This window comes from Wyeomyia smithii, chromosome 2 (genome assembly GCF_029784165.1).
Source record: "Wyeomyia smithii strain HCP4-BCI-WySm-NY-G18 chromosome 2, ASM2978416v1, whole genome shotgun sequence".
Classification (NCBI taxonomy): Eukaryota; Metazoa; Arthropoda; class Insecta; order Diptera; family Culicidae; genus Wyeomyia; species Wyeomyia smithii.
This window is the reverse complement of record NC_073695.1, coordinates 192,183,477-192,210,334: the sequence shown is the minus strand read 5'-3', so window position 1 is coordinate 192,210,334 and position 26,858 is coordinate 192,183,477. Positions and strand designations below refer to the sequence as shown.

The 26,858-nt window shown below is 39.7% G+C and overlaps 1 protein-coding gene and 1 non-coding gene across 2 annotated transcripts in view; both read right to left on the bottom strand.

Annotated features, from left to right (window-relative positions):
- LOC129725526 (matrix metalloproteinase-2) overlaps positions 1 to 26,858 on the bottom strand; it is a 712,775-nt gene that overhangs the window by 675,235 nt on the left and 10,682 nt on the right. The gene's annotated exons all lie outside the window — the stretch shown is intronic.
- Trnar-acg (transfer RNA arginine (anticodon ACG)) lies at positions 2,056 to 2,128 on the bottom strand. Its single transcript has one exon. It is a non-coding gene; the product is annotated as a tRNA-Arg (tRNA).

The window sequence follows — 26,858 nt, the reverse complement described above, 5'->3', positions numbered from 1 at the left end:
TAATTCAGTCATTAAAATGTCCCCGTCTAGCATTTGCGGATGATCTGAAATTGTTCTTCAAAATTAAAAGCAACAGCGACGCTCTATTCCTGCAACAACAGTTAAATGAATTTTCACACTGGTGTGAACTAAATCGCATGGTACTTAATCCTAGCAAATGCCTATTGATTTCTTTTACTAGGAAGAATAATCCTATGCACTTCGAGTACAATCTGAATGGTGTTCAATTACAGCGTGTCGACCATGTGAAAGATCTCGGAATTATTCTCGATACTAAGATCACCTTTAAGCAACATGTCTCATTTATCATCGCGAAAGCCTCCAGGCAGTTGGGACTGATTATTCGAATGAGACGCGACTTCAGAAACATCCACTGCCTGGTATCTTTGTACAATTCATTGGTTCGGTCCTGTCTGGAATACTGCTGTCCAGTCTGGGTTCCTTACTATAACAACTCTATTCACCGAATCGAAAGCATCCAGCTTCGATTCACTCACTTTGCGCTCCGATTGCTTCCATGGAGGCAGCCTTTACGGAATACTCGATACGAGGATCGCTGTCAGCTTCTTCATATCAACACGCTTCAACTACGCCGAGAAACAGCACGCGCCATGGTAGTATCCGATACTCTAACAGGTAGAATTGACTGTCCGAATATCCTTCGTCAGATCAATATAAGCGCATTCACAAGAGCATTACGTAGGTCATCATTACTGCATATTCCGTTTCGCCGCACCAACTACAGCGCAAACAGTGCCATTATTGGTTTTCAAAGAGCTTTTAACCGTGTTTCAGAAGTGTTCGATTTTCACCTAACTGCTCGTGTCCTTCGATCTAAATTTGTTTCATTGCTTCGTAGTACAATGTATTAATGTATTAGTGACCATTAGGGTAATATCTGCCTGTTGGTAATTTTGTAAATAAATAAATAAATAAATAAATAAAGAGGATTTTAGAGTACAAGAAATGTTTTCGGACGATTTGACACCCCTTCCAACTTTGGAAGGCCCCATCCCCCTTCCCACATGAATGAAACACAAATTTCAACCTTTTTTTCCGGAAAACAGACTAAAATCAAGATGATGCACAGAAGCCAAAAATCGATCTCAGATCACGAACCAACCATTTGCCAGATAATGCTTAGAAAACTGAACTAACTAAAATTATGGATTGGGACAAAATTAGAAGTAAAGCATCCACAAACCAATGTATCACAAGTAACGATATTTCAAGCAAAATTCAAGGCGTGGATAACTTTTCTTATCCCGATAAAAACAATCATTTTAAACGATTTGCCTTTTGAGTTTGAACGTATGCAATATCAGATTCTTCATGCATTTGCAGACTATAAACAAATCGCAAGGTCAGTCAGGAAGTATTTGGAATCAATTATGAATTTCCATGCTTTCATTGTTTAAAATAAATAAATGAAGAAAAAAATGGGTAGAAAGAATATTCAAAGATCTATTGGTTAATTAGATTCCTCACACTTTTCAGTGCAGAACCGTGATTTTGCAGGTAGAAATTGTTTTCAAATATAGCATGTTTTATTGTCTTCGAAAAATTAAAAAAACAATTTGAAACAATTTTTAAAAATCAAATTTATGCGAGAGCATTTAATAAGCATTAAGGTATTTTCCATTATTCAATTAGTCAGTGAATCCATCCTTGAAATTAACGATTTAGCATTTTTAACGTTCTGATTTTAATTTCGGATTTAGTCGAACGGAACCCCATTATTATTTTTATAGAACAAAGAAATGGTTCAAAAGTATTCTTATATCTCGAAACAGAGAGTGCGATAATGGCAGTCCATTTGTTTGTCAGTTTTCAATACCCAACAATTAACATTGGAATAAATCCTGGAAAAATACAAAACGTGGTTGGTGGAGAAACATTGAAAGTCCGTTTTTTCTGTTTAAGTTATTGAAGTCCAAACTCTTACCTAAAACGCTTTATAACACGCGAGAGAAACTTATAGTCGCATTCTTAGTTATACGTAGACCTACGTCAAAAAGAAGTAACAAAACACAACAAAAATATATTTTCTTGTCGCGATCCTGCCAGGAGTCGAACCTGGAATCTTCTGATCCGTAGTCAGACGCGTTATCCATTGCGCCACAGGACCCGTTGTACACACATTTCCTCGGTACTTGCCACGTCATCTTATTTCGCTCGAGAACATTTTATAAATAACTCGATTAAATAAGACACTAGGTGCTAGACGAAATCAAAACAAACTCTACGAAAATAGAAATCAAAGCGATTAGAAGCTGAGAATCAAAAGCATACAACCACACACACACCTGGTTTCGTTCAGACGGTCAGGCTTAGCAGAATGATGAATGTGTGAGAGTACTGGGCGGCGTCGAGGTTTTGATGCCAGACGAAATCAGCTTCACAAACCAAAAAAGCCGGTAGATCGTGGAATTGTAAATCGAAACCAAAACAACCAGCACGTGTGTGTCAGAATGCGAACGAATGAACGAGAGGCTCGACTCGGTGTACGGACACCGAAATTGCCTTCAACAACACGAGTAGGCAATGTGCGTTCCGTCATAAAGTCCTCTCCAGTGGTACTCTCGCTCGAATTCTTTTTAGGACTAGATTAGCAAGCAGTCAATAAGAAGCAAGGGTGAAAACGCAATGCGACCAAAAGGCCAACGGACTCTCTCTCACTCAAAAGAGGCAGGCAGGCGAACGCAAAATATTAATATTCATGATCGTCGCAATTACGACCGTCGTTGGAAACAAAGTGCTGCTGTCGGGTGTGGGCTACGATTTTGTTTCAGTTTTGATGATGCGTACATTAATGGTTTGCTTGATGATACCGGAAACAATATCTCACGAAAATATCGTTTGGGTAGCATTTATCTTTCAAATTTTGTTTAATTTGTGAAATGAAAACAATATTTAACTAAGCTCAGTGTTATGAATTTTTTGCCATTCAATACTTTCACTGTACTTTTAAACCGACCAGTGATCTTTAAACCCACAGTACCAAACTGCATTCGGTGGAAAATATTATGGTTCTTTCAACAAAAAAAAAGAGTTGCTATTTTTAGCTACAAAACACTTCAACACCGTGTAGACGAGTTCGTTCTCAGAACCACTCGCCAAACTGCGTGCGCTGAGCTGGCGTTTATTTTCTACATTTGGTTTTGTCGTAAATCTATAGACCTTTTGCTTTGGCAGCAACCGGGAGCACCCTTCGCATCGCACCCCTCACCGAATCATCACGATAGTATGACTGATTGAAGTTAGTGTCTGTTTCGATTATCAGAAGCTCTTCGGAGGCATTAGTTTTGGTGAATTGTAAAATAGTATTTAATGACGCTTCCTCGTGCGTTGCTGGTGCACGAAACCTAAATGTTGAAGGTTGGTTTGGTAATTATTATTACTGATGGCAGGTTACATACGAATATTGATGAGGTATGTGAGTTTATGTACGGAATTTGGTCAGCGAGTAGCAGGAATGTAAGATATAAAAACATAGTCGTAAAATTTTATTGGTATTCTGAGAAATTTTGCACCTTAATATTGAAGTGATAATCAGGCACTTTAGCTTGAGTGTCGATTATTGGTCGGTAAATTGAACTCAGTAACAATGAAAAAAGTAGTTAAAATATAGCATATGCATAAGCATAATATAATCACCCAGAAAGTAAGCATAATCACCCAAAAAGTTGAAGAGGTTGTGTATGAGATACGACCGTACCCCTTGCGTATTTTCCAGATCAGTTATATCCCCTGGCTTGGTTCGTTCTCGCAGCGTTGGAGAGAGTAGTGGTAGATCATGTTGTGGAGGTCTACTTTAGGTGTTAAGTTGAACTATGGTTTGTTTGATTGATACAGTCATGTTTTGAGAGCAATATTGTAAAACAAATGAAGTATTATAAAGAAAAATTGCTTTGTCCGCCATTGCCGACTTTTTTCCGCGTACCCCAGGTTGAGAACCGCTGGGTTAGAGAATACACTCGATTGGGGTTAATAGTTCGATGGTCTGAAGCAATAAATTTCAGTAATAATTCTCTTTTTTCATGATTGGTGTCAGTTTAGGGCAATACTCGGCCATTTTAGGTTGTTTCCAGAGAGGCCATTTTAGGTTGTTATGGAAGTCACCATTTTGGACATTTAAATATAACATAGTTAGCATCACAAAATCTCAAACTTCCGCATTTTGGTGGAGGCAAAACTAATCGATTGCTGTAAGCGTGAAGGAAATTCTTTAAAACTGACTGAGTTTAAAGCATTTAAAACTGAACAACTTTTATGACGCTCTTAATGTTGCGATCTTCAATTTATGTACAGCCCCTGTCAGATTGCTGCGGTAAGACGCATTTCTACGTCAAAAAATGGTCCTTAGCAGGGCCACCAATCAATTATGTTGTGAGAAAGAAATGAGTAGATGGTTTGAAAGAAGTACCATCAATGAAAGATATGAGGGAAGCATCGTCAGTTAAAGAAATTGAAAATTAAAAGTTACTTAATCAAAAGAAAAGTTTCATTATGTCTTATATTCCCGTATGATATCCCGTGATGCTCTAGTTGTGAAAATATAATCATCATTTATGTCATCGTAATTGTTGAAAACTACAATAGCTAGTGAAAAGTTGGCGTTACTGATCCATTTTCACATAGCTCGAATTCTAAATTTGCCGATTTCTCCTCTTCATGGCCGATTAGTGCTTTTTTCTAGCTGTTATTTTCATAATTTGCTTTTTTAAATAAAAGGGGTAAACATCTTTAGTTTCAAAGTCGATTAGGTACTTAAGATCAAAACGCGAGGTTTTTCGTGTGAAACAATTATTCAATCAGTATCAAATGAAGAACTTTAGTCAGTCAATAAGACAATAGAATAGCCAACCTTCAATTTGTAATATCTTCAGAGTGCACCGAAATGCAACCTTACAGAAAAAATTGGATGCAACTCCCTTAACGTAGAGCCATAATAAATAAACACCATTAAAATGTGACCAAAGCAACTCCATCAAAGTCCATTAAGATTCATAAGCACACAGATCTACTGCGAAGGATAAACAATTAAGTCGGGGAATTATGTTCACCACTCATCGTCCCAGTTCAGTCCAGTGTGCGGCGAGTCCGGCGCTCATCCCAAGGAGTTCGAAAGGAATGCACTCTACGCGCCAAACGGGACGAACCGACCAGCGAGTGGGGACCAAGACGACAACCAAGCACGACTCGGCTTAAATTAATAGGAATAAACTGATAGCCCAACGGCAACAACAATAACAATTAAAAGTAAAACTGCATTCGTGTCCCATTGCACTTAAGCGCTTGTTCCCTTTGCGGACAGAGCGGGAGGTAGCAAAGCAACAAAAAAACAGGCACTGGGAGTTTTGCTTTGCATACAAAGAGTGCGATTTTTATTGCCTTCGAAGAGGCCAATTTCAGCTCGTAGACCGTCTTGCAACATGATCCCATGAATTGCTGATGCCACAGTGGCCGGGTAAAGTTCCGCTGAAGCTAGTGGCCACCGCCCAGTCCCAGTTTACTTCATCGGCTCGGTTAGCTCTCGGCGGAAGCGATTTCGGCCAACTTTCGCGGAGGTGCAGTGGAGCAGGAAAATTAATTAAAACTGCACTAGAATAATTAAAAGTCTCTAGTCGTCGACTTAAGATTGGCCGAGTTGCCAAAAATCGGCTTCCGTTGAAGCTCCTAAGAATCATAAAAAGGCTTATACCTCGAAATATTGCTTGGTTGAATGTTTTAATTGAATTTGTTCAAGGAAATCAGTTCAAATTGTGCTGAATCGAATAGGTTAGCAACACTGTGCTCAACTGATTCAACACCAGCAGTAGTTCTAAGCGGTCCACGTTACGAATCTCCGGAGAAATACATAAGTTCGAAATTGAAACAAACAGGCTGCCGCCACCGACCCGTGAAGTGAGACGGTAGAAATGAAAAGTCCAACCAGCTTAGCACTAATAATTACTTGAATAAATATGCTATAGATTCCATTCGCATCCGTACTCTTTGCGGACAAAAGATGACCGGATAGAGTAAGAGCCTGCTACCGATCGCCACATAGGAGCGGAGGAAAATTAGGATTCATATCGCAGTCACCCGCCGCGCGCGTCCAATCGCATCAGGTGACTTTCGTTTCACACTGCACGAGAACCAGCGGAAAGCTGCTCAGCGGTGCAAATTTGCATGTGATTTGCATTCAGCGATGAACAAATTTTCGAAATATCTTCTCGTCTTCCAGTCGGAGTTCGCTGCAGTCAGACGGGCGGAGGTTTGACCAATGCAACAACGACTTCAAGTGATTTGGACGGCAGTTATAACTTTGTCGGCACTCCTAATGGGTGGACATTATTGTTGTCGTCCGTCCGCCGGTACTATTTGCCCTGGTATGGCTTATGTGACCACTGGATTTAGAAATGGAAGGAAGTCACGAAGATGGTTGGTTTTATTTTGGAGATCAAACATAAGGTTAGGTTCATGGTTCTAAATTTTTTAACAGTTTTGAGTCACGTTCTAGTGAATTTTATTTTATTAGCACCATCGAGTTTCTAATTGATGTTGTAAATTGTCCAAACCAAGATACCATAATGTGTGACATGTAGTGACTTACAATTGACTTAGCCAATTAAATGTATTATCTAATTTATCTCCAACTTAGCGTAGTTTACTCGTTTGACAAACACCGACAGTTAATTGGTTCTTACTCGTCTGCCTTCCTGCTCCTCTCGCCCATACGCTCGCATGAAGGTTCCCAGCTTGTTCGCAGCTGATCGATTGAGCAAATCAGAACAATATCATTAAACCCATTTGTCTTGTGCTTAGTAAATGCTACGCTGTCCAGTTCTGAGAACCGCCAAGACTAAGTTAGACACTCATTCATTATTGAGTGAGGATTATTGTGGCATTGGTCATCGATTAAGTCGCATTGGATGATTGCACTCCGAACTGGGATGAGAATCATTGCACGGCTGATTGACTGTCGCCGTTTCAGATAAAAAAAACACGTCCCTATAGAATGGCTCGAACTTATAGTCATTGCGAATAGATGTGATGACATTCGATTGTTAAAGTATCGACAGGAAGAATGTTACATGCTTGTTTAATTCAGTATCCAACGAATTATAATTTACTCCATTACATGGGAGGATTAAAGCAAAAGTAAAAACGCTTAGAAATTACTTAAAATTTTAAGCGTAACTTGAAGCAATATTATTATTAAAATTTAAAATAGGAAATAATTGTTTAATTTTTTAAATAATATTAGATATAAAAACAAAACACTCACGGAACGCGACGAGAGACAAGACACAACACTCATTGTTCTTACAAAACATAAAAAAGGAATTTAATTTACCTTTTTAGTCGACCGGTTCCGGGCAACGGTCTTGCCCATCAGCTGGACGATGTTCGACTAGTTGCGTATAGTAGTTGTTATTTTCCAGATATTACAATTTCACCACTGTTACAGCTTCGTCAGGTGGAAGAGGGAAGAGAGTATTGGGGGATCATCCTCATTTATTAATGGATTGTCGGCGGTGGTGATGTACATTGATTCCCATACGTTTAGGTTCGACGTTTTTTGCACATATTTTAATAATTTTGCATTTTCCCAGTCGATGGGATGGTTTTGGGATATTCTGTGTGCTGCCACACTCGATTCATTAGCACGATCGTTGTCAACTGCATTCTTATGCTCTCGCAGTCGCACTTTGAATTTTCGTCGTGTTTGTCCAATGTAAACCGCGGAGCAGTTTTTGCAGGGGATTTGGTAGATACCTAATTTTTCATCCGGGGGTACTTTATCCTTTAAATTACACAACAGATCTTTTAAAGTGTTTTTACTTTTGTAAACAGCATAGAAATCATGTTTCTGTAGTACGGATTGGACGGGATTAGTTATTTTTGGGTTAATCCCCCAATACTCTCTTCCCTCTTCCACCTGACGAAGCTGTAACAGTGGTGAAATTGTGATATCTGGAAAATAACAACTACTATACGCAACTAGTCGGACATCGTCCAGCTGATGGGCAAGACCGTTGCCCGAAACCGGTCGACTAAAAAGGTAAATTAAATTCCTTTTTTATGTTTTGTAAGAACAATAAGTGTTGTGTCCTGTCTCTCGTCGCGTTCCGTGAGTGTTATCGGGGTTCTTACGTTGGCACAAACCAATAAATATTGTGATAATAACAAAAACTAGGAAAAATTATCAAAATTGTAAGAGGCTTGATTGGTCATTAAATTAAATCACTGAAATTTCGTATTCATGCCAAGAATTTTTCGAACAAAATTTTTATTTTTAACAACGACTTTTACCCGTTAACACGCAAGTTCATTAGGCAGGCAGTATGTGAAGCAGGGAAACCCAAAAATAAGCGAACTGGAAATATGATACAGATTTGGAAAAATATCAAGCCAAGAACCTCCGCTGATCAATATTGCAAGAACCAGCAGGGAGATGCCTATTGTCGATGTTTGTGCTGCAAGTGAATTTATAAATTAATTTATAAATGTTCCGTCATTTTTTTTCTTTATTTAATTAATTTTAAACATTCTTAATTGATTCTACATACTTTCAAAGATTGGCCTTGCGGTTTGTGTATAGTCTGCAGAAGTATGATGAATCGGATATTAGATACGTTTAAACTGAAAAGACAAATCAGTAAAAATGATTGGTGTTATCGGAATGAAAACACCCCCGTCCTAAAATTGGCCTTAAAATATCTGGTTTTTAAATGCTCTTCGTCAAATTTTGTCTCATTACATGATTTTGGTTAGTTCAGTTTTCGAAGCACGGTCAGGTGGATAGTGGGGTGGGACAAAAAATAAATTCTAGCTCCCATGCACTTTTCGTGTTTCTTGTGGGTCCTATAACAACCCCCAAGTAACACACCTAATGCCTTACAGCTTTATTTGTGTTTTATTATTGTTTGATGAAAGCTGCGATTGTTCATTTCAGTTTTATAATGTATTTATTATAATCATGTTCGTTTTATGTCAAATCATCGGCTCTAAAAATCATTTGCCGCTGTTTTTCAGAAACCGGAAGTCGCCATCTTGTATTTCAAAACGGCATTTGGAAACAAATTCTGGCCTCTGAGCGCCAATCTGGTTAAATAAACACTCAAATTGGGTGGTATTTGGTCATTCTCGGCTGTTTTCCAGACACCGGAAGTCGCCATCTTACAATTCAAAATGTTGTCTGAGGTCTATAGATCGATTTGTGGCTTCAGTGCATCATATTAATTCCGGAAATACCCATATTGAGTGGTATCTGGTCATTTGCCGCTGTTTTTCGGAAACCGGAAGTCGCCATCTTGGATTTCAAAATGGCATTTAGAGACAAATTCTGGCCCCTGTGCGTCATTCTGGTTTAAGAAACACCCATATTGGGTGTTATTTGGTCTTTTTCGACTGTTTTCCAGACACCGGAAGTCGCCATCTTGGATTTCAAAATGGCATTAGGAGACAGTTTTTAGCCTCTGAGCGTCATTCTGGTTTACGAAACACTTATATTGGGTGATATTTGGTCATTTGCCGCTGTTTTTCAGAAACCGGTAGTCGCCATCATAGATTTCGAAATGGTATTTGGAGACATGCCAGAAAAAGTAAGGGTGTTGAAACATTATGGACATGTTTGTTACACCTAAAAATAGTTACTTGCCTAATTTGGTTATATTTGCTTGATTGGTTCTCGAGCTGCGGATTTTGCGAAATTTGAGCTTCATTGTATGGGACCCCTCCCTTAAAGAAGAGGGTGGGGTGTCAAACCATTATGGATATATTTGTTACCCCTAAAAACATCCACCTTCCAAATTTGGTTCTATTTACTTGGTTAGTTCTCGAGATGTGCAGAAATTTGTGTTTCATTTGTATGGAACCCCTCCCTTCCAGAAGAGAAAGGGGTCTCAAACCATCATAGGAACCTTTCTCGGTCCCTAAAACCCCTACATACAAATTTTCACGTCGATCGGTTCGGTTGTTTCCGAGCCTATATGGATCAGACAGACAGACAGACCGGACTGCATTTATATAGGTATAGATAAAAGATAAATTCCACTCAAAATATAAAACGTTTATTAACATTTTACCATCGAGAGCCAAATTTTCTCACTAAATGGTTAAAATAGTGTGTGTATTGATTGAAAAATAATTGGTGTCCAATCCGTTAAAGCACTCAGAAGCTTTACTTTGTTTGTTTAATTTTTCCTTTAACTTTAAACCAACCGTTCTCTTCAAAAAGTTATATTTTCATAGCATTTCAACTGTTTATTGAAATATATCGCGAAAGCGCTGCTAACAATGCGATTTCAATTTAGTGAGATTGGCTTTCTCTTCACGAAAGCACTATCTGTCATTTTATCGCAGTTATCGCATCTATTTGATAAAGTTGTTTGAAAGAATAAAAGGCATTATTTCATACTTATCAAAACTGAATCAAAGTTTAAGGTACATTGAGGTAATCTGAATGAAACCTTCTGAACATCAACAGAAGAAGTTTTTTGATGGTGCGGGTAAATATTTGATATAGTTTTTCGATAGTTGAGAAATCTCGCATATAAAAAAATGGTCCGATAATAATACATTTTTTGGCTGGTCCGATCATGATACAACACCCTACAGCTTTTCATTTCCAAGTAAACAATGGTGTTTCTACAATATCAGACCTTTGAGAATAGGACGCTCTGTTATATGTGAATGAAGGGACTGATCGTTGCATCAGTTAGATTTGCCCACAAAGCATTTTAACTATCAATGAAGATATTTAACGCGTAACTTTTTAAAAGGATATAAGTATAATTGACAGACTCTCTTTGTTTGCTTTCTCTTTGATTAGTAACAATGTTAGTTTTACATTTATCATTGTATTCTTTGCATAGTAAGCTGGACATCAATATAATCTTTGGATTTTTGGCAAGCAATCGTTAAATTTCTTTATAATGACGCTGTTAACGAAATAGAATGGGATAGGAGAGAATTTCGCATTGTTGCTTGGTTCCTTTTGAAAAGTTTTGTTGTTCGAAATCCTTTGAGTGATAGTAGAACTATATGTATTTCAGACGCCACTTTTCAGCTATATTTTTCGCAGCATTCTACTAAAGTAAGACGTAGACGTCAAAAGTAGAAGCAATGCAAAATTCGCCCTGAAACAATAAAAAATTTGGTAAAAGGTACGCCAAAGATTCTGATTTTTTTTCTTGAAAACTGAACCACTGCGACCATTATTTTATCTGTTCTGGTACTCCCTAGCTTGCTCCATGTGCGTACGGCCAGTCTCATCACTATTTAACGATTTGATGCCCTTGCTAGATTGTACATTTACCCAAGTTAGGACTTTCGCTCTAAATATCGGTAGCTTCTATAAGTCCCTTATCGAAGATAGGCATTCTGCGTTCTATTAGTACTCGCAGAGTAGGTATTTCGAGGTTTCCTCTTTCGATGTCGCAATGGTGATGGGTATCATCATCAAGTTTACCAAGTTTCTTGAGATGGTACTCACTCAGACAGTACCCTGTGAGCAATCCTGTGGATATCCTCAGATCTTTTTCACTGAGTATAGGAATCTCTGGGCATTTCTTGCGATTTGGCCGTAGAGGGAATCTTTACAATAGTCAAATTTGCTTCTCTAAGGATCAATACGCTGTTCTACAGTAGACAGCAGCGTCAAATCGAACCCAACGGCGACTGATGGAAAACATGAAGTTTGGGTCCTAGCAGTCCGGATCTTAACCCGATGGATTATTCGATTATTTCGTATCACAGTTAATTTGTCTTAAAAGACATAATAAAAATTCGAATTCGAAAATGTTAACATTACTGCTTAAAGTAGAAAATTTTTCCTGCCGCACCCTGTCGATTAATTCAGTCACAAGTAGAACAATGTAGACTGCATGCATAGTGAAAAATTTCTATCGTTCAGAATAAATTGCACAATAAAACGCCTCGTTTGTTTTTTTTCAGATTCATGTTCACAATCTAAAAAACAACAAAGACATAATATGATTTTAGATACAGTTTATCTGACAGTACATTAAGGCAATCGTGTCAGTAACTAGAAACGATTATCAAAATGATAAAAATGTATGTAATGCTTTTAAGCTCAAAAGGAAAACAGGTAATTTCAAGCTAGAGTTCATTCTAAGTTCTCTTTATGAATCCATGTTCCATATAGAATTTTACAGTACTCAGACAATTTCCTCTTTACTGAAAAGAAACTGTGTCAGTATTAGGTTGAATAAACGCAATGCTAACTCCACAACGTAGAACTTGTGAAGTGAAACTGACAAGAGTATCGATAACGGTGAAGTAAAGCAGTAAAAAAGTACCTTTCGAGATGATTTGGAAAGACGACTAAACCTTTAAAACCCACAATTCTCATGATAACAACATTATACGCAGGACCTCTGTAAGCCAACGATCGGTGGACGGATATACGGTAGACTAACCCAATTGAATTTCACAAGCTAATTTTGAAATCCAAACACGAACCCCTCGTAAAAGTTTACATTTACAATTTTATGACCAATCACGAGGCCGTACTGGACACTCGAGAGAAACCCATAAAAATAATCTGAAGCCAGCCTACAAGTCGTTATTAGTTCATAACCAGGATATTTAGTTACATACTTCAGAATATCAACTTTAAGAAGAAAACTTCTAACGAATCTCTGTTAAAAAAAAATTTACCTGATGAAGTTTTCATTTACATTTCGTTTCATACATCCAGAAATTTACCCCCTCTCGAGTTCAGATCATCATTATGTCACATAACTCATCTGACAATGGAGTCACATTATAGTCCTGCAGAGGTGTTGAGAATTCGAGAACGTTTAAAAACCTTTTGTTGCTACAACACACACCTTACCAAAATTAGAAAAAAGGGCTATAAATTCGCTATAAAGCGGTCATTAAAATTTTCATTAGTATTCAGCATGGCGGCCAACCTTCGATCAATCCAATAACCGCGATAACTATTCTCCCCCAATCACACGTGTATTGTAACCAAAACTAATCGGCGTGCCACGTAGTCCCCAGAATGGTGTCCGGTTCAATTTCGTCACCTTTCGGAACCCATCAATCATGCCGGGCACGAAATTTTTTTGTCGTCGTCTCGTTACGAAATCGATCGGCGTGAATAAATGTAAATGAATACACTTTTCTTCTTTTTCTTCACCGTGCGTTATGTATTATGTTTTTGGAAATTTTATGCTAATACATTCCGCTTCCTGTTGCAAAGGGCATAATAATGCATGGCTTGTGTGGTTGAATTTCACGACCCGCACAACGAACAGTACAGGAAACCTTCAATCGGGGGTCTGCATGTCTGATTAGGATCCGCTCGTGTCACGATAAAACATTTGTGACTTACTCGTCTTCACTCTCGTGCTGTTCAATTAACTTAGTGCAGCGCAGGAAACCGTAATATTTTAGCTGCTCGACAGGATGAACTCTACTCAGATTTATGTAATGAAATCTCACCACTAATAGCACGTGTGGACGCCTGTTTCGCCTTTGTCAGCATAAAGTGGCAGTCGGAATTGATGAGGTTGTTGTTTGTCTCTCTACAAGGTGATTGATTTTCATTAGTTCGATCTTTTACTTTCCATCGAGCAAGAATCACCAGGATCGAACGGAGCTTCGTTCACAAATTGACAGTCAGTGAGAAACAGCAGTCGGTAAGAGTTAATTAAAAATACAAGACACGCATAATTCATCGCCCCTTGCGATCGACGTTGCTGCAATGCTCCACGATGCCCGAGTGCGAGGGAATGAATGACATCGAGGGAAGCGCAGTTACCATTGGAACGTCATTTAATCGTTTGTCACTCCCGGTTGACAATGTGAGGATATGAACGCATAACTAACCGTCATAAACGTATCGTTAAAAACAATCGATCGATGATCTAAGAGTACGAGCGCCGTTGAACCATAAACTTCTACCGAACGGGTGCCTAATTTGGCCTTAAGTCGCTGTTGACAATAGAGAACCGATTCAGGTAGGGGTGCGTAGGTGCGGATGCATTTTTTTTTGTACGACCACGAGACTTGCGGAAGGAGGCTTGGCTCATCGCAACAAACAAAGAAGTCTGCAAATAGCTCCGTCTGCTACGACTACCGACCCTAGGCATAGGTGCTTCTCTGTTACCTTCGCATTACACAGCAACGGATTCGCGCTTCCGCTTCAACCCTGACACCGTTTTGTCCACAAGCTGGATGGATGGGTGCCCTCTGAAGTGGAAAGTAAACCTATTAAATTTCAGCTGACATGTGTTGGCCAACCCGTAATGGCGGTCGTCACTCTCGCCACCCCAACTCGGGTCCCCTCGCCTATCCGTGCGGTTGGCACCACGCTCGAACGCAACCAAACCGAGCGAAGGAGGAATTCTGGGATAGGCGCTTAATTAATTGACGTGAACTTGAGGCGCGCTTGACATTGAGTGCGTGAGTGGCGGTAATAATATTAATTTCTTTATCAGGAGGGCTACCGTGCGGCAGATAATCGCCGCGACCACCGGTGTGGACGAAATTCGGGGCGAGCGAAGAAAAAAAAAACGTCCGAGTGCGATTGTCTTGTTGTCATAATGACTTCGGAGAATTCCGATACCAATCGATAGAAGGTAATAACTGAAGTGTGTGTGACATATGAGTTGCCTTGAGTTGATAAGTTTTCGAGGTAAACCAGAATTGGGTGTAGTTGTTCTCAGAAATAAAAGAATCGATAAGCACACTTTTTGTGTGAAAGAAATCAGTCCTAGAGATTATCTTGAACCGGTTTTTTTTAAATTAATAAAAAGTTATTGAACGAACATCGGTATAGTAATCAGCTGCTGAATATTATTAACCCGTAAAGACCCGGAACGGAATTTTTTTTTTTGAAAATTGTCGTTCTCAGCTCTGTCTCGGCCGATTTGGGCCGAAATATTATTCAAAACGAACAGTTGCTTTAAGTTTTGGTAAAGATGCCACCCCTCTGGACTCCTTCCCGATTTCGTGAAACGCAAATATGTCAGTGTTTTTGACGTAGAACTATGTTCGGCGAAGTTCGGCTACATACTCGGCTACATAGGGATGTAAAATTAAAATCTAAAACCGGAAAAAGTGAAAAATATGTCCAATTTTAAATGCCAATAAATCGCTTAGTTTTCGATGGATTTTCTTCGTTCTTGCAGCAATCGATTGGAAAATCTTCTATGAATCCTCCCAAATGCAGAAAATTGTAATTTTTTTTTATTCGAACTATTCTGCCCATAAAGTATAAGAGTCCCATATAACTTTTAGGCAAATTTTAGTTTATGCTGTCAATGTATCTAATTTTGTTCAAATTTTCGTATGCCTTGATGAAATTTGAAAGTTTGTTCTTAAAAAATACTGAAAAAATACCAAACCTTGTCTGTCCCATATTGAAAATAAAGGCATACGAGTCCCATCCTAAGTATAGATTCAATTGTTTTTTTTTATCAACGTTTCACATTTGTCAACTGAAAGAAAAGTTTTCATATGAAAATACCATTGACTTGAGACTATGAAAACACAGTTCAAGTCTGCAAGGTTTGACTAAAAATAAACTAGAGACTAGAGTAACTGATTGAAATTAATGTGTTTTTTGAAAGAAAATCGCACGTCCAGTTTTTTTTTTTCTGGTAACTGAAATATCCATATTGAGTCTGTTTCCCAGAAATTGCCATCTTACAATTTGAAGACGTGTCTGGGGTCAATTTTAACATCCTTAAATCATTCGGGCTCCGCAGATACTCATATTGGGTGGTATTTGATCACCTTAGGATGTTTTCAGAAACCGGAAGTCGCCATCTTGGATTTTAAAATGGCATTTGAAAACAATTTCTGGTCCCTGAGCGTCATTCTGGTATAAGAAACACCTATATTGGATGTTATTTGATCATTTTCGGCTGTTTTCCAAAAACCGGAAGTCGCCATCTTAGAATTCAAAATGGTGTCTGTGGTCGATTGTAGCTCATGTGTATTATTCTGGTTTCGGATATAATCATATTGAGTGAAAATCGGCCATTTGTTGGCTGTTTTACAGAAACCGGAAGTTGTCATTTTACAATTTAAAATGTTGTTTTCCGAAACCGGAAATCGCCAATTTGGATTTAAAAATGCCATTTGGAAATATTTTCTTGCCTCTGGGCGTCATTCTGGTCCCGCAAACACCCATATTAGAAACCGGAAGTTTCCATCTTGAATTTAAAAATGTCGTCTGGAGTCAAGTTTTGGCTCCTGTCCATCGACCCGATCATTTTAGGCTTTTTTCCGGAAAATCTGGTTGAAAAATCTGTTTGATTTATATGGGAAACCCCCCTTCTCTTCAGATTTTGGAGGAGTGTCAAACCACCATAGCAATTTATGTTTGATTTGTATAAGAGCCCTCTCATCCAGAAGTGGGAGGGGTGCGAACCATCATTAAAATATTTTTTGCTCCACATGCCAAATTTGGTTTCATAAACTCGATAAGTTCTTGAGTTGTGAAGAAATTTGAGTTTCATTTGTATGAGCCCTCTCTTCCAAAAGAGGAAGGGGTGTCAAACTATTATGGACATATTTGTTACCCCTGAAAACATATACCTCCCATATTTGATTCCATTTAGTTGGTTAGTTCTCGAGATGTGCAGAAATTTGTATTTCGTTTGTATGGAACCCCTCCCTTCCAGAAGAGGGAGGGGTTTCGAACTATCTTAGTCTCCTTTCTCGGCCCCTAAAACCCCCATATACAAAATTTCATGCCGACACCCTTTCATCTTCTGGAAGGGAGGGGTTCCATACAAATGGAACACAACATTCTGCACATCTCAAGAACTAACCCAGGCGGCAGGCGGATGTTTTCAAGGGTAACAAATATATCCCTAACGGTTTGACACCCCTCCATACAACTGGGGTTCCATACAAATGAAACACAAATTTCGCACAGCTCGAGAACCAATCAACCGAATACAACCAAATTTGACATGTGACTGTTTTTAGAGGTAACAAATATTTCCATAATGGTTCGACACCCCTCCCTTTTCTGTGAGGGAGGGGTTCCAAACAAATGAAACACAAATTTCTGCACATCTCGAAAACTAACCAAATAAATCGAACCAAATTTGGCAGGTGAATATTTTTAGGGGTAACAAACATATCCATAATCTTTCGACACCCCTCCTTATTCTGTAAGGAAGGGGTTTCACACAAATGAAACAAAAATTTCTGCACATCTCGAGAAATAATCAAGTAAATGGAACCAAATTTTGCCTGTGGAAGTTTTTGGGAGCAAAAATTATTTTCATGGTGGTTCGACACCTCTCCACCCCACTTCTGGGTTGGAGGTTTCCTAACAAACTAAACAGATATTTCAAGCAGGTCTCCCGAAAAACAGCCTAAAATGATCGGGTCGATGCACAGAAGCCAGAAATCGACTCCAGACGCCATTGTTTAATTTAAGATGGAAAAATCAGACATCATTTTGAATTCGACGATGGCGACTTCCGGTATCTGGAAAACAGCCGATAATGACCAAAAACCATTTTATTTGGTTTTTGGTTTGGAGGTCAGAAATTGATTTCACATGTCATTTTGAAGTCCAAGATGACGGTTTCTGGAAAACAGCCTAAAGTTACCAAATACCACCCAATATGAGTTTCCCTGGAACCAGAATGATGCAAGGAGCTAAAAATTGACCGCAGACACAATTATGAGTTGCAAGATGGCAACTTCCGGTTTCTGAACAAAATCCCAAAATCACAAAATAACAGCCTATATGGATGTTTCTTAAACCAAAATGACGCTCAGGAGCCCGAAATTGTTTCCCAATGCCGTTTTAAAATCGAAGATGGCGACAGCCCAAAGTGACCAATTACCACCCATGAGTATCCATGGAACCAGAATGATGCAAGGAGTTAAAAATTGACCTCAAACACCATTTTGAATTGTAAGATGGCAACTTCTGAGAAGCAGCCTGACCCTGGACACCATTTTGAATTCTAAGGCTGAATACCACCTAATGCGGGTATGTGCGGAATCCAAAAATCGAGGATGTTGTCATTCCGATAAAACCAATCATTTGAAAGGATTTGTCCTTTGACTCTGATCATATCCTATAGCCGATTCGTCGTGTATTTGCAGACCACTCTACACTATGTCTGTCACGTCAGGCCTAGGACTCGGGGGGCCCCTTGTGTCGGAAGGCCCGGGGCATTTGCCCCCTTCGCCGCCCCTTAAATCTAGGCCAGACTTTTTCACATTGTTTATAAAGTGTTTGACAAAAAATGCCAATGTGTTCAGCCAGCATTTGAAAAAAAAAAACAAAGATAAATAAATTTAGTTTTTTTGTCAAATGAGACACTTTTGCGATTTTTTTTACAACACATACGTCACTCATGAAAATAGTTACTCTAATCACAACTTACATTCTTTCACTGAAAATCTTCAGAGTTGAGTTTTGTTCTGCATTCCCATACATTGAACCAAAGTGACTAGAATAAGATAACTGACTTCCAGTTTTTTCGTACATTTTGCTCACGACACCTTTACAACGGTTAGTGCTGCCATCTGATGATTTAAATGCGCATAAAACTGGTTATTACCAAAATCGATTTATCGTGCGTAATCCGAAAATGAAGACTAGATGGCAGCACCGTATAAGGATATTGAAGCTTAGGAGGCCGCAACGTGGACCATACAAAGATTTGAAAAATATTGCTTCACCTTTCGCCACCATGCCGTCATCATCAAATCACCAGTATATAAATTAGTTCGACTTTCGTTCACTTGCAGTGACAATCGTGTTCGTTGCATACTGTAAGAGTCAGTTATCTTGTTTTAGTAATCTTTGATTGAACACAATGAGCGCACAATAAGGAATCATTCACAAGCAAAGTTGACTTTTTGAATTTGTTATCAGATCATGGAAGATGAAATCGTTATAAAATTTCCAAAAGAGCAAAGTTTTTGACTTTTAGAAGAAAAGGCCCAACACCTTAATTTCTCGCATCTTGTATCATCAGGCTACATTATTATTTCCCAAAGTGATATAAACAAAGCAAATAAAGTTCTTCTACATTGTTTTTATAGGAAATTTTGTATACTTTTCAAATCTGTAATAATATTGAATTTTTAGGCTAGAGTAAAATTTATGCCATAAGAATTGTTACTTATTTTACTTTACTTTTACTTTTACGGCGACAGACCGATTATCGATACTATGCCGAATCGAGAATACGTGGCCGTGTCACTCGGTTTTAAAGTGCTATCCTCCAATCTCCCCTAACATCTATTTCGCGGGCATCCTCGTCGACAGCACACATCCAACAAGTGCGGGACCTACCTCGGAGTCGACGGCCTCTATCGGGATTTCTGCTAAATATAGTCTTTGCTGGTCGTTCTTCCGGCACTCTAGCCACATGCCCAGCCCACTGCAACCTGCCGTGTTTCATCCGCTTGACTATATCCGCCGATTTATACACCTGGTACACTTCATGGTTCGTGTGTCTGCGCCAAACACCATTTTATAGTTTGTCGCCCATGACTGAACGCAAAATCCTACGCCCAAAAACACCAAGAACTCGCTGATCGGCTTCTTTCAACGTCCATGCTTCATGGGCGTAGAGGGCCACAGGAAGGATTAGTGTTTTGTAGAGTGCAAGTTTAGTACGCATTTGCAGACTGCGGGACTCCAGCTGGTTACGTAATTCGTAGAAGGCTCTGTTTGCAGCTGCTGTCCGCCATTTTATCTCACGGCTAACCTCATTGTCACATGTCAGTAATGTACCCGGGTAAATAAATTGGTCGACTACTTCAAAAGCATCCCCATCTAACACCACCTCAGCATCAACATTCGTCAGACTACCACGCTCTCTACCAGCCACCATGTAGTGTCGAGGATGAGCCCCATTCTCGCAGCTTCCTTCTGAGCGGTCCACTGCTCTACGGTTGATACCAATCAGGAGGCATCCTTAAATTACGTAACGCCCATAGGGGGGTGAGAGAGTATCCTTGAGTGTTACGATTTGTTACATAGGGAGGTAAGATCAGCGTTACGTAACAAAAAATCTCTGGAGACTCTCCAAAAGCGAGCATGTTTATTAAGTAAATTTTTCTAAAGCGTTACGTATTTTTTTTGGGGTGTTGTTGTTGGCGTTAAGTTTCGTTACATATGGGGAGTGGGGGTCCAAAAATTGGGTTTTTGCGTTACGTAGTTTATGGATGTCGTCTGATGTCGATATCGTCCGAAAACCCTAGAAGCAAGGGAGACTTCGTAATAATGGTGCCGCTTCTTTGCAAAATAAGTTTGACAGCCCGTCTCCCTGCTTCAAACCATCTAACGTCACGAAGGAGTCCGATATCTCACCGGCTATCCTGACGCATGATGTAGAGCCTTCAAGGGTGGCACGTATCAGCCTAATTAGTTTTGTTGGAAAACCATGTTCGCGCATAATTCGCCATAACTCATTTCTCCTAACTGTTTCGTACCCTGCCCTAAAGTCAATGAACAGATGGTGAGTCCGCAAGTTGAATTCTCGAAATTTATCGAGGATCTGTCGCAGGGTGAACATTTGGTGCGTAGTGGAGCGTCCCTCTCGAAAACCACATTGGTAATCGCCAACAAAGGTCTCTGACAAAGGCCTCAGTCTATGGAACAGAATAAAAGCAAAACCTCGGAGCTACATTCCGCTTCGGAACTCGACTTTCTGTTTATAATACACAGACTTCGCAGCCAACTGTTAAGTGTACAGGACAATTGCGGGGCTACTGACACTAACAGTCTCTCTCGAGCCAAGACTCGATACTATGACAACCGGTTTGTTAGGCCAGCATCGTACCTCGAAGCCAACTGGGAGGCATTATGGAACAGAACACCGGGGAGAATTTTGCAAACGTTGTTGAGAAGGGTTATGCCCCGGTAATTACTACAGTCCAGGCGGTGGCCTTTTTTGTAGATCGGACATATGAGACCCTCCAACCAGTCCGAGGGTAGTTCTTCATCGGACCAAACACTCAGCATGATCCGGTGTAAAGCACGATACAGCTGTTCGCTCCCCACTTTAAAGAGTTCGGCTGGAATGCCATCCTTACTAGCTGCCTTACAGTTCTTCAGCTCCTTCACTGCTTTCTTAACCTCGTCCATGGATGGTGAGTCCACAGCTTTGCCATCATCCTCAATCACCAACCTGCTCCTTTCGACTACGTTGTTTTCTTCACCATTCAACAGCACACTAAAGTGTTCCTTCCAGCGCCTGGCCACCTCCTTTCTATCGGCAATCAGGTTTCCCTCCCTACCGTTGCACATGACGTTGCTTATTGGACGTGGCTGTCGCAGATGTACCCAACACTTCTCCCGCAGTGGTGCTGATTGTACTGTGGATGTGTCTACACTGTTCATTCAGGCTACCTCCAACTTGATCCTCGATCCGCTTATCGACCTTCTGCAGGTACTCTGTAACCACTGCCAAAAGAATAGTTAAATCATTGTATGTCACGGTAGAATGTGTCGAAGCTAAATTGTACTGAAGAGCGTGGACAGCTGATGGTATAAAATACCTTGGTTTGGTGGTTTAGCTATCAACTATCTTGTATACTCGAAATCTAATTTATGATGCCCTCACGGCACAAAATCCCATTAGGAATACGATCTTGTGTACAAACGATGGTTTTTTTTTCGTACTGTTCCAATTTTTAGCAGCTCACGTCTAATTACTGACACGTACGGTTGTGTACGGTCTTCGTAGCAATCTTATATTGCTATTCTGTGTACTGATCTTCAAATAGCGAAAGTTAGTACCAGTAGAATTGTAGCGCTGGTCCGTTAATTATCCATTCACTGATGGTTGGCTGTAAATTCAGTACCCGATAAACAAATAAGTCCAACTCCGACAGTGAAATGTTAGTACTTCAGCTTAGCTAAGCCAAAACAAATTACCATCCGTAGTTCTTCGTTAAGCTCGCGTTTGTGCACCCAGGCCGATAAGGCTTGTTTCTGATGAAAGATTGGTTTACAATATGATTCAAATTTTTGATTTCGATCGACTGTTGTGATTTATTATTTTGATATTTTGGCAATTTTCAAATTGGTTTAAAAGAGTTCTAGAAAATGTTTTCTCATACCACGTAATACTAAATATCTTGTTAGAATAAAAATGTAATAAAGTCCTAGTTTAATTTTACAAAACAGTGATGTACAGTGCAGTACGCTTACACGAAGAAATATTGAACACATTGCCGACAGACAAAAATCCAGCAAATACACGCAATGCTTACATACTCACACTATAATGGTAAAAAATTTTGCACTCAGTCGAAACGTATGACAGTAAACAAACTTCTGTTTCAATTCTATAAACAAGACTGAAAAATTCCATTGTACTTCGGCTTGACAGTTGCTATAAATTTTCAGTCAACATGTTTCAGATATTCACTATGAACAACGTCCTAGTGTTATTTATACCATTTATACTGGCAGCAGTATTCATTACATGGGAATACCAATTGCATGAACTCGTATTGAAAACAGTGTTGACCGATGTAAAATAAACAGAAATGACTTCTCTGATGCAGCCAGTTTTTTTCTTTTCAAGGGGTACGCATATGAAGCAATTGTAATTTTAAACTTTCCTCATTTCGATTTGCATTGTTGATACTGTTAAGGCTGAAAAAAAAAAACAATGTTTCGCACTCCAGGCAGGGTTCTGCACTAAATTAACTTCTCATAGTCAGTATGACAGCCTAAATAACGTCGGCGATTTTTATATCAGCTCTCCATATGCATAAGCAGTATTTGAAAACCTGTTGTGAAGAACATTAATAAAATTAAACTAAAGGCTATATCTAAGCAGCAAGAAGTTAGCATAGATGCAAGAATTAAGTGTTGACTAATTAATGTATAACTGAAATTTCGAAAGACTCGTCACATATGAAGTGCAGTTATAGAGTGTTAGGCGGTTCTTCAAATCGGTAAAAAAACATATAGATTAACAACGAACAAAACCATGCTTAGTTTCGCTCTTTTACTCTTGGAATGTTCATTAGGCTGTATTTTGTCAAGGAGGCAGAATTCGAACAAGTCATATATGAAGCATTTGTAGAGATACTTTATCTCTACAATTTGTCAAAACATTGTATTTTTGAAATTGTTATAAATACAGGGTTAAAGGTAGACCAAGCTTGTAAAACCGGAAGCGCGGCTCTTTTGGTACCTACGATAATAAAACCAACTCTGGCTGTGGAACTATAGCAATTTCAACATCACTCTGCCTCCTTGACAAAATATAGCCTAATGAGCATTCAAAGAGCAAAAGAGCGAAACCAAGCATGAACAAAACTAATCGTGACTTAGCTTTAGTGTCTATTTTGCAATAACATAACAATTACTCCGATTCCTGCTAGACTCATCATTCATTTGCATGACACCAAATCCAATTAACCAATTTACTGGGAACGGAACCAACCTCTAACACAGCTCAAGCCTTCGAAGTTTCCTATACGAAACGATTCTCCATTTTCAGAACCCAGCAGAATGATCGATTACCTGTTCGGAAGCATAAATCACCTCTCCCGTAGATCTTTTAGAGCTGTGATTTTCCTCGCCACTTTACCGGTTGCGTAATCCGAAGCGGCCGCCAATGGGTAACAATAATTGCCTTAAAGTACACTTTGCAAGCCATAAAGCGATGTCGCTATCACACGTTCGTTTGCCGGTCAAGTGAATTATGGCCCCATGATCGGTTCGAAAGCATTAAAATTGACTCGAGCAAATAACTTTACGAGTTCTTTGCCATGTGTGTGGGATCTTGACTCGGGGATCGGAGTGCGAAACAATGTTTGGCTGGTTGTTTGTAAGGATTATTTTGACAAATTGAAAGGGCACAAATCACAGGTCTTTCGGTTAGAACCGCATGGCATCACTGCACTGATTCCGAATACAACCGCGAATCAAATCACGTACGGGCGATAATTCGCCGTAGACAAATTAGCATCATTCAACCGTCGGACGGTCGTCCTCATTGGAGCTGACGGTAATTGGCACTGTTCTCGAAGCTGGCGTCAATCGTGCCGCGACATGGCCATCGTGCGTTATTCTAATCGGTTTCGTTCTGATCCAGCCTCGGTGTCGGTGTGCAGTCCATGTGTGGGTTTGCCGTATGATGTCATGAGTCATGAGAATTTCACCGTGGCATATGATTTGTATCATCTGCCCAGCCGCATTTGGTCCAATATGTTCTGGCTTCTGAGACGATTGCTATCTCCGGTGTTGTTGCTGTCTCATCTAGTTGCTCTTTTTTCATTCTTTCGTTCGCATGAGAACATATGCGTGCATAATTTCGAACAACTATAAATAATAACGCCGGGAAGGCTGATGATCCTCTTTGCACGGTGGGATTAGTTGTCGGGCAAATCGCAACTTGGGCTTCGAAGAAGGTAACTAATATCTGGATTCATAGAACTCGTTGGGAGCACCAATTCTAATCTAAATACAAATCTCTAGAAAAAGTTAAGTAGTTACGGTCTTCAATTGTACGCTATCTTAAACATAATCAATTGCAAAAGATAAATCGTTCATCATACATCATCCGCAAGATAATCTTGGATGAATCTCAGTAAAGAGTTAAATTGTAATAGCAGAAAGAGAACACATTAGAAAGTCTCATTGCCTCTTAATCAGTTGTCCAGAGCACGCAAGCATACACAATTTGCAAAACATTTCGAGTGCTCGCCACTTAACCGACAGTCATAGCATAGCGTCCATTCGAACATATCAGCGTTGACCAAAGCGGAAAGGAAAAGGTCAGCCTTAATTGAACTATGCAATCAGTATGAATACTGGACGCGGGACTCGACGATACGTAGCCAACTCGCATCAGCTCAGCATTGTCCGAGTGGCCTTCTGGTGGTAGTGTGCTAACCTACGCGTGCATCCAGTGTGTACACCGAGTAGCATAAAACAAACATCTCTCGTTCCATTTTTATCTGCGTTTCATTCATAACGAAACGAAAGAATTCCCCGGAAATGATTTTTCACATTCTACTTCTGCACTGACTGCCCAAGTTACACTCGAACTCGTTTGATGGAGTGCGTTTTGCTAATGAGCCCCAGCAACGCATCTTGATTTCATCTGTTTTCTTCTGCTGCCTATTCATCGGAATGAGTCACGATACTCGCACTCACTCTTTCCCAGACGGATTGTTGTTGGGTATTTTAATTTTGTAAAGTCAGTTTTATTAGGGGTTGAGAAGAATAGCACATGTTTCCAAAGTAAACTGAACCGCTTTGGTGAAATGTTTGTTTTGGATGGCTCGATGGTGTTAGAGGATTTTGTTGGATTTACTTTTCGAGTGCGAGAATTTTTCTCCATGGGAGACTTTCGACTTGATTTCAAGGAAATTGAATTCAAATATCTATCAGATAACGACGTATAAAAACGAGCTTCTGTCTCTGTGCATTTGTTTTTAAACTGTCTAAACTTGATCCTTAATTACTATTTTATTAAAGACAAAAAAGTCCAAACTAGCATGAACGCAAATGTAGCAAAAAATTTTTTAAATCAGTTGCTAAACAATTTTTAAAAGAATAAAAAGCAAAGCAGCAGAGACTTGGTGGTGCTAAGTTCCAATTTGGAACTCGACCTTCTGTTTATTGTACACAGACTTCGCATAGCCAAACGTTTAGTGAACAGGACAATAGCGTGTCACGATCCTACTGACATTAACAGTCATCCCCCAAGCCAGGACTCGAACCTACGACAACTGGCTTGTTAGGCCAGTATCGTACCTTGAGACCAGCTTGGCAGTATCTATCTTCAATTTGGACAGTAGAAAGACGAACTTCTCTGTGTGGTGGTATGAAATTTGATAACGACCGACAGTAAGAAGAGCAACAGCGGAAGCCAAAGAACCAATTCATGGTATAGTTTGGAAAATTGTCGACCCAGAGTGACCACCGCAAGGTGTTAGAAAACTATCATCAAATGACATTCTGAATGAAAGGAAAAAGTCATAATATGCATCAGTGTCTCCGTCAATTGAGACGGTTCTCCATTTTTCTAGCACCCTGTTCCTCTGGTACCGCCGTTAGGCATTGCGGTAGAAAAATGGACTTTTTCAGATGTTGATGGTAAAAAAAAACTAAGACTGATAATTGAGTGGGATAAATTTTCCATTAATGGTAACTATTTTATCTTATTTGCAAAAATTGATGTCCCAGCTAATCTCGAGGTACGATGCTGGCCTAACAAGCCAGTCGTCGTAGATTCGAATCTCGGCTCGGGAGAGACTGTTAGTGTCAGTAGGATCGTAGCGCTAGCCCCGCAATTGTTCTGTACACTTAAAGGTTGGCTGCGAAGACTGTGTATAATAAACAGAAAGTCGAGTTCCGAAACGGAATGTAGCACCAATGCTTTGCTTTATTTGCAAAAAAATTCAACGCCCTTGCAAGCGGCCTTCCGGCAGTTAACCGGAACATTCACCATGGCGGACGAAAATATGCGTGTAGGCATGTTTTTAAGCTCTTTCTTCGTTTTTTTTACTATTTCCTCTTCCGTTTTCGCGACAAAACTGTTAGAATAGATCTTGCGCTTCAAATCTGCCCAGAACATCTCGATGGGACGCAGCTGGGGGACGTTGAGCGGATTCGCCGACTTCGGTACCACATTGATATTCAGCCGCTCCATCTCTTCAATCGCTTCGAGCAGTGGGTTGACGCCAAATCTGGCCAGAACACCGTGTCTCCGCCCTTATGGTATTTCTTGATGAACGACGCAACTTCTGGCAGGCACTTTGTACTATAAATTTCCCCTTTCACGGCCAGCCCGGAGCGGAAGAAGAGCGTCTTTGAAATCCCGTTCTCACTGATTGTCAGCCACAGCAGCACCTTCATGGAGAACTTG